The sequence below is a fragment of the Macrotis lagotis genome, chromosome 1 (assembly GCF_037893015.1).
Source record: "Macrotis lagotis isolate mMagLag1 chromosome 1, bilby.v1.9.chrom.fasta, whole genome shotgun sequence".
In the NCBI taxonomy this organism is placed as follows: domain Eukaryota; kingdom Metazoa; phylum Chordata; class Mammalia; order Peramelemorphia; family Peramelidae; genus Macrotis; species Macrotis lagotis.
Window position 1 is genome coordinate 859,943,329 of NC_133658.1, and position 8,826 is coordinate 859,952,154.

Here is an 8,826-nt window from a genome sequence, read left to right on the forward strand (position 1 = left end):
AAACAGAAATTTTTATAGCTAGTATCTGTGATAAAGATCTCATAAGAACTGAGGCAAATTGATAAGAATAGCAATCATTCTCCAATTGATAAATGCTCAAAGAATATGAACAGGTAGTTTTTAGATGAAGAAATCAAAGCTATCTACCTCATATGAAGAAATACTTTCACTTTTGATTAGAGAAATACAAATTTAAAACAACTCTGAAGTATCACTTCATGCCTATCAGATTGGCTAATATGACAAAAAAGGAAAATGATAAATGTTGAAGAGGATATAAGAAAACTGAGATACTAATATGGTGGAGTTGTGAACTGATCCAACTATTCTGGAGAGCTATTTGGAACTATGTCCAAAAGGTAACCAAGCTATATACCATTTGATCCAGAAAATCACTACTAGGTCTATATCCCAAAGAGATCATAAAAAAGAGGAAATATGCAAAAATATTTATAGTAGCCCTTTTGATGGTGGCAAAATATTGGAATTTGAGAGCATACCCACTAATTGGGCTGTGGTGATATGAATGTGATGAAATACTATTATATTTTAAGGAATGATGAACAAGCAGATTTCAGAAAAATTTAGAAAGACTTGTAGTAACTGATGTAAAGTGAAATGAGCAGAACCAGGAAAATCATGCACATAGTATCAGGGACATTGTGTGATGAACAACTGTGAATGACCCAAATCTTTTCAGCAACACAGTGATCCAAGACAAATACAAAGAACTCATGAAGGAAAATGCTATCCATATCTAGATAAATAATTGATAGACTCTGAATGTGGACCAAAGCAAATTTTTTTCAATTATTTTCTTCTTTCCTGTGGTTGTTTTTTTTATCCTTTTGATCTATTTCTTTCCACTACTGTGACTGATATGGAAATATGTTTGAATGATAGCGCATATATAAACTATAGAGCAGGGAAGAAAGTAGGTAAGGAAGTAAGGAGGGAAAAAATTTGGAACTCAAAATATTGTAAAAATGAATGCTAAAATTCATATGAAATTGGGGGAAAATAAAATATTATTAAAAGCATCAGAAAGTATAGGAATAAATAGAGGTTTCCTTAAAATGATAAATAGTATTCATCTAGAACCATGAGCAAACATTATCTGTAATAGGAATAAGTTAGAAGCCTTCCTTATAAAACCATGGGGAAGTAAGGATGTCCATTATCATTACTGTTATTCAATAATAAACCAGAAATGTCAGCTATACCAAGAAGATAAGAAAAAGAAATTGAAGGAATTAAATAGACAATGAGGAAACAAGCACTCATTGCAAATTATATAATAGTATCTTAGATAATCCTAGAGAATAAACTAAAAAATGAATTGAAACAATGTACAACTTTAGGAAAGTTGTAGGATATAAGATAAACCCACATAAATCATCAATATTTTTACATATTTCCAATATAGTATAGTAGGAAGAGATAGAAAAAAGAATTCAGGGGTGGCTAGGTGGTGCAGTGGATAGAGCACTGGCCCTGGAGTCAGGAGGACCTGAATTCAAATCCGGCCTCAGACACTTAATAATTACCTAGCTGTGTGGCCTTGGGCAAGCCACTTAACCCCATTTGCCTTGCAAAAACCTAAGGGAAAAAAAATAAAATGACTGCAGACACTAAAATACTTGGGAGTCTACCCACCAAGACAAAGCCAGAACACAATTACAAAACACTTTTCATACAAATAGATCTAAACCATTGGAGAAATATTAATTGCTTATGGGTAGACTGAATCAATGTAATAAAAACACATCTACCTAAGTAAATTGACTTATTTAGTGCCATACCAATTAAATTTCCAAACAATTATTTCATAGAGCTAGAAAAAATAATTCATCTGGAAGGTCAAGAATATGATAGGTTACGAACTGAAAGAAGGAAGTCTAGCAGTACCAAATCTCAAACTGTTTTACTAAACAGTTCTCCTGAAAACAATTTGGAACTGGCTAAGAAATAGAGTGGTGAATCAGTAGAATAAATTAGGTGTACAATATACAGTAAATGATTATAGTAATCGAGTGTTTGATAAACCCAAAGATCCAGTCTTTAATAAGAACTCCCTGTTTGACAGACATTGCTGAGAAAACTAGAAAGCAGTTTGGCAGAAACTAGATATAGGCCAGGGCAGCTAGATGACTCAGTGGATAGAGCAATGAGCTTGGAGTTAGAAAAACTGTTCTGTACAGTGAGTTCAACTCTGTCCTCAAACACTAGATATGTGACCTTGACCAAGGTTTACTAGTTTGCCTCTTGGAGAAGGAAATAGTAAACTACTTCAGTTTCCTTGTCAAGAAAATCCCATGGATAGTGTGGTTGGGATGTAGTCAACAGGGTCACAAAGAGTTGTACATGACTGAACAAGTGAATAACAACAAAGTAAAGACTATTGTATACTAAGATAAGATCAAAATGGATATATATGATTTAAACATAAAGGATGATATCATAAGTAAATTGTCTGTCAGATCTATGTGAAGAAGAGTTTATGACCAAGCAAGAGAAGAGATAGAAAGGATCATGAGAGTCAAAACAGACAATTTCGATTAGAGTAAATTAATAAGGTTTTGCACAAATAAAATAAATGCAGCCAAGATTAGAAGGAAAGCAGGAAACTGGGGAAAACTTTTTATAGCAAGTATCTCTGAGAAACAATTTCCCAAATACAGAGAGGATTGAGTCAAGTGTATAAAACTATAAGTCATTCCCCAATCAAATAGAGATATGAAAAAAAAGTTCGAAATCATGCAAATTAAAAATGAAACAACTCTGAAGTACCACCTCCCAACTAGGTAACATAGCAGAAAAGAGAAATGACAAGTGTTGGCAAGGATGTGGAAAAACTGAAACACTAATGCATTGATGGAAGACTTGAGAACTGATCAAACTGTTCTGGAGAAAAATTTGGAATGATGCTGAAAGGGAAATCTTTGCATTCCCTTTGATCAGAAATACCACTACTCTGCACCAATGAGACTAAAGAGAAAAGAAAAGGATTTATATGCACAAAAATATTTAATTTAATTTAATTTTTCCAATTATATGCTATGGTGGTTTTTCAGCATTCATCCATTTGCAAAATTTAAAAATTACACATTTTCCTACCACCATCCTCCCTTCCCTCCTCCCCTTCCCATAGTGGTGAACAATCTGGTAAAAGTATAAAAATATTTATAATGGCCCTTTTTGTGATGGCAAAGAATTGGAAATTTAGGGAATGTCCATCATTTGGGCATTGGCTAAACTAGTTGTATATGATTGTTTTGGAATGCTATTGTCCTATAAGAAATAATGAAAGAGATGTTTTCAGAATAACTTGGGAAGACTTAGATGAATTGATACATGGTGAAGTGAGCAGGACCAAGAGAACATTGTACACAGTAACAACAGTATTATACAATGACCAACTGTGCATGCTGCAACAGTACAATGATGCAAGACAATTACAAAGATCTTATGATAAACAAAGCTATCCACTTCCAAAGAAAATACTGATGGAGTCTGAATATAAATTAAAGCCTAATTTTTTTTCGCTTTTTTCACCTCCCTTCCTTCCTCCCTCCCTCCCTCCTTCCTTCCTTCCTTCCTTCCTTCCTTCCTTCCTTCCTTCCTTCCTTCCTTCCTTCCTTCCTTCCTCTCTCTCTCTCTCTCTCTGCCTTTTTCTTTCTCATTTTTGTGACATGCTAATATGGAAATACAATTTGCTTGATTTAATATGTATAATTGATATCACAATGGGAAGGGGAAAAAAGAATTTGGAACCAATTTTTAAAAATACTAATGTAAAAAGAAATTAATAGGAGCAGCTAGCTGACATAGTGGATAGAGCACCAGCCCTGGAGTCAGGAGGACCTGAGTTCAAATTTGACCTCAGTCATTTAATGATTACCTAGCTGTGTGACCTTGAGCAGGTCATATAACCCCATTGTCTTGCAAAAACCAAATAAAATAAAATAAAAAAGAAATTAATATTAAAAATTGACAAAAAGAATAAGAAACAAGAAGGCATATAGGCTATAAAGAAACCTCACTGCTATTTACTCATTTATACTCTTTTGTTGTTGTTCATGAATAATTCTTCCAAAAGAAGTGGAGAGACACTGGGCAAAATAAATCTCAAATAACATTATAAAATGCAATTGATTTGATATTAACAGAAGATACTTATTTCTGATGTGAGAATATTTCTAAATCAGCTATCTATTCAACAAATTATTAATCAAGGTTGAAATTAATACAAAACCAGAAGAATACAAATGAGAAAATTTGTGAAGGTGGGCAACTAAAACAATGCTAGAATGACTTATATAAGAGACAGTTGACTTTTTTAAAAAGGGAGAAATATGGGTCAAAGACAAGATATTGAGAAAGATTGCAACTATTTACTAAAGATGACTGATGAAAATCAATGGGCATAATGAGAATAAGAGTTAGAAATTGCTATAAATATAAAATACTTTATCTCCCTGCCAGCTGGATAGATATAGCATACAAGGGCATTTTGAATATATAGAGTTATTAAAGCTTATGGAGGAGAATAGTGGAATATGATGAGTAATTTTGTAAAATGAAGATGAAAAAACCAGTTTAAAGAAAGTGAGATGAGAGTCAACAGTACTAATGAGGGTTGATCATATTTTCTCTTTCCCACTTGTTATTGTTCATCCTGCTTTTGTCTTTTGTTTATACAAGACAATGAGGTTAAGTGACTTGCCCAAGGTCACACTGCTAAGTAATTATTAAGTGTCTGAGGTCAGATTTTAACTCAAGTCTTCCTGACTCCACTGCCAATGCTCTATCTACCATGCCACCTAACTGTCCCTCATCCTTCCTTTTTGAAGAGGATCTTACTCCTGACTCATTGTCTATATTGATTTCCTTGTCCAAATGTTTTTCTTTCTCCATTGGGAAGATGTATCAGAAAATCTCTAATTTGCTCTACCCATCTTAGCTCCAAGCTCCATAAGTGATAGGATTTTTTTTTTTTTAGTTTTTGCAAGGCAATGGCAATGGGGTTAAGTGGCTTGTCCAAGGCCACGCTGCTAGGTAATTATTAAGTGTCTGAGGCCGGATTTGACCCCAGGTACTCCTGACTCCAGGGCCAGTTCTCTATCCATTGCATCACCTAGCCGCCCCCTAGTGACAGCTTTTTGACAAATGTTCAGCATATGAGCTTTCTGGTTCTCTCTCCTCTAGATAAGCTTTTCCCCGATTACCTTTTCCCAGTTGTATCCTAATAAATGCATTCAGATTAGCTCTACATGCGAAGATGAAAAGAATTTATAAAATGAAGACAGTGTTTAAAAAGACTCCATCACATTGAGAGAGAAAGACTTCAGGATTTCTTGAGTGAGGCTAAAGGGAGTAAAATATATAGAATTGCTATCTTGGGGTTTGTCAGCCGGTGTGTATGTGGGTGTATGATGTGTGTGTGTATGTGTGTGTGTGTGTGTGTGTGTGTGTGTGTGTGTGTGTGTGTGTTCAACAATACAACATTTATTCTGATACTCCGTGGGTCTGATGGACTTACACAACCAACCATTCATTGTAGAAGCTTCCTCTATCCATCCCACTACTATTCCAGTCACATGGAGCTTCTTCTCATGCCCCCTCTCTCTCCCTCCTCCCCTCCTCCAGCTCAGTAACTTCTTTGTGTCAGGATCTGGCTTTCTCCTTGAGCCCAACTTCTATCTGGATTGACTAAACTAACTTTTAAAAATCACCTCAGGGTGTGACCAGATTATTATTCATATAATGGAATTGCTCTCTTTCAAATTTATTCAAGGGGCATATTTGTACCTCATTCTGGCTGCATTCTGAAAGTTAGTTCAATGCTTCACTGTTGACCCTTTGCAAAGACTAACTCTTCATAACCAAAGTCACTGAGAAATTATTTAAATATGAAGCTAGAAGGACAAAAAAGGGCTAAAAAAGAATCATTTTATGATATCAGTTTAGTCAGTCAATAAATGTTGGTTATTAACACAGACAGTGCATTAAGTGCGGGGATACAAAGAAAGGAAAGTCAGTTCCTGCCCTCAAGAAACTCACAGTCTAATGATGGGTGAGGGCACAATATGCAAACAGTTATGTATCAATAAGCTTGGATACAGAATAAACTGTAGTATTAGAGGGAAGGAACTCCCATTAAGGAGGAATGGGAAAAGCTTCTTGTAGAAAAATGGATTTTACCTGGGCTTTTAGACAGGAAAACCAGGAGATGGAGAAGAAGAAGGGAGAGAATTCTAGGCATTCAGGGCACAGCCAGGAACAATTTCTGGAGTTAAGAGATGCCAGTTTCAAAGAATTTCAGAGTGTATGAGATAAGCTCTAAGAACTATAGAAAAGTGGGGGAGTACAGATTATGAAGGGCTTTGAATGGCAGTTGGAGAATTTTATATTTGATCTTGGAGAATAAAGGAAATCACTGGAGTTTGCTGAGTCAGGGGGTGGGGGGAGGACTTGTGCTTTAGAAAAATCAGTTGAGTGGAGGTTGTATTTGAATGAGGACTTTTCTGGAGGTAATGAGTAGATGAGCAAGGTTAGAATAAAGGCTTGGCAACTTCATAATCCTTTAGTTCTAGAAAACTGTTGACTCTTTGGCTCAGCTATTCTCCAAGATGTGTGTGTTTCTGGGAGAAGGGGGAGAAAAGGGAAAATGGGAGATTGAAATGAATGGTCTATGAAGCTGGACCTGTAGTAGGAAGAAGCTTCATGTGGGTACCAATATTGTCCACAAGAGGGCACTGCTGCCTAAAGAAATAGATTGAGTCCCAACCTGGTCAAGGGAGTCCCAATGACTTGATGCCCCTTTTACCCACCTTGGGTAATCTAACTGGGAATTTGGTAGGTATGAATCTGGAAGAGGCTCCTCCCTAAAGTCACCATGGAGGATCCATCTTAACTATAGACTCCTGGGCATGATAGTAATAATAATAGCAGAGGACATTTCTATAGAGCTTAAGGTTAGTTAAGTTGGGCAAGATTCTATGTAAATTATCTAATTGGATTCTTACAACACCCATGCAAACACTTCTTTCCAACTGGGAAGTAAATGGAGTCCTTGAGGACTATAGTAATGTGAAAATTCATGAAAACCTGTTCTACAGCATTTAATAGCCTTTTACAGAAAAGGAAACTGAGACTGAGTAAGAGTAATATATTTAATCAAGGTCATACACCTAGGAAGTCTCTAAGGTTTAATTTAAACCTAGGTCTTCCTGATTCTAGGTCCAGGATTCTATCATGGAGACTACACGCCTTCTTAACTCACTAGCTCCCTATGTGACATTAGGCTAATCACTTGCCAGCTCTGGTTAGCCAATCAGTCAATAAGCAATTTATTAAGCACATACTTCGAACTGGGAAGTATGTTGTATAGAAAGGCAAAAAACAGTTCCTAAGAATGATGAGGTGGGAAGCAAGATTGTAGAGAGCTAAGAAGAGGGTAAGAGGAAAGGCAATGGAAGCATCTACTCACCTACTGCATGTAGTTTTCTCAAGGATTTTTGCCATGAAAGAGAGGACAGAAATGGCATGATATGGTAGGGTAAGGATGGATGGATCAAGTGAGAATTTTTTAAAGAGGGGAGGTAGGCAGTAGGGAAGTAGCCAGCAGACAGAAACAGACCTCAGTTTCCTTCTCTAAAAGTCAAGATGGTGTCTAAGGCCTTTTCTAAAGAAGGGGTAAGTCTCTAGATCATAGAACCTTAGACCAGGAAGGGACCTTGGAGATCATCTAGACTGACTCCCTTCATTTGGTAGAGAAAGAAACTGAGACTTGGTAAGTTTGGGTGACATGCCAAAACTCATGTAGCTATTTAGAAGTCAAGACTCATCCCTAGATTTCCTGACTCTCATATCCATGCTCTTTTCTCTACAAAGATCCTTAAGTTTCAGAGCAAATAAATTCTTTCAGGCTTTCCTTGGACAGGAGTCTATCCCTGGCCAAAAGCCCATCCTTGCCTTTATTTGAAACTCTGGTGTGGAAATCCAAAGCCTGATTTCAGAAGCCATCTTCTTTACCAACTGTTCACTTCCCAAATCTTTTCTCCCCAAAATCTCAGTGATGAAAATACCTCATGTATTTTCCAAAAGTCTTTATTTTCTTGCTGAGGATTTCATAATCTCTGCTTTTTAGTTATGAGAGATTTCAGAGAGAATGTCCTGGGGGAGCAGCATCACCTCCATGGAAACTGTGGCTATAAATCTGTAGTACCTTTTCTCAAGACCCATGAGACATAATATATACATGGGAAATATGTTATTTGGAGTTTTTAAAAATTTACTGGAACAATGAGAAAAAAATCAGACTGGCAAGAATGATTGGGTAGTCCTATCCCTGCCTCTCTTTTGCTTAATTATATTTAAAAAAAACCCTGTTAAAATTTGATGAATTTATTGTTATTTCTCATAAATACCTATGGAGACCTTGTTAAATAATGGTCCTTTTGTTCATGGAATGAGAGAAAGAGATGAAACCTGAGGAGTGACCTCTTTTAGCTCATGGCTAGAATCTCACTTCCTACCCCCACCTCCACCTAGGCCATTGTTAAAGACTATCGTTCTCTAACTGGGTGCATAAGCATGAGTCATGTCCTAACAACACTTCTAAGTACAGAATTACTTTGATCTTGGTTCTTTTTTAGTTTCTTTAAGAAATCTGCCTCTTAGAAGCCTAACAGTAACCAAGGGTTACATTGGCAGCATCATTTGATCTGTTATGGATCAGGAAAAATGAACAGGGGTGTCATATTCCTAGATTTAAAGTTGGAAACAATTTTAGAAGTCATCTACATAGTAGGCATTTAATAA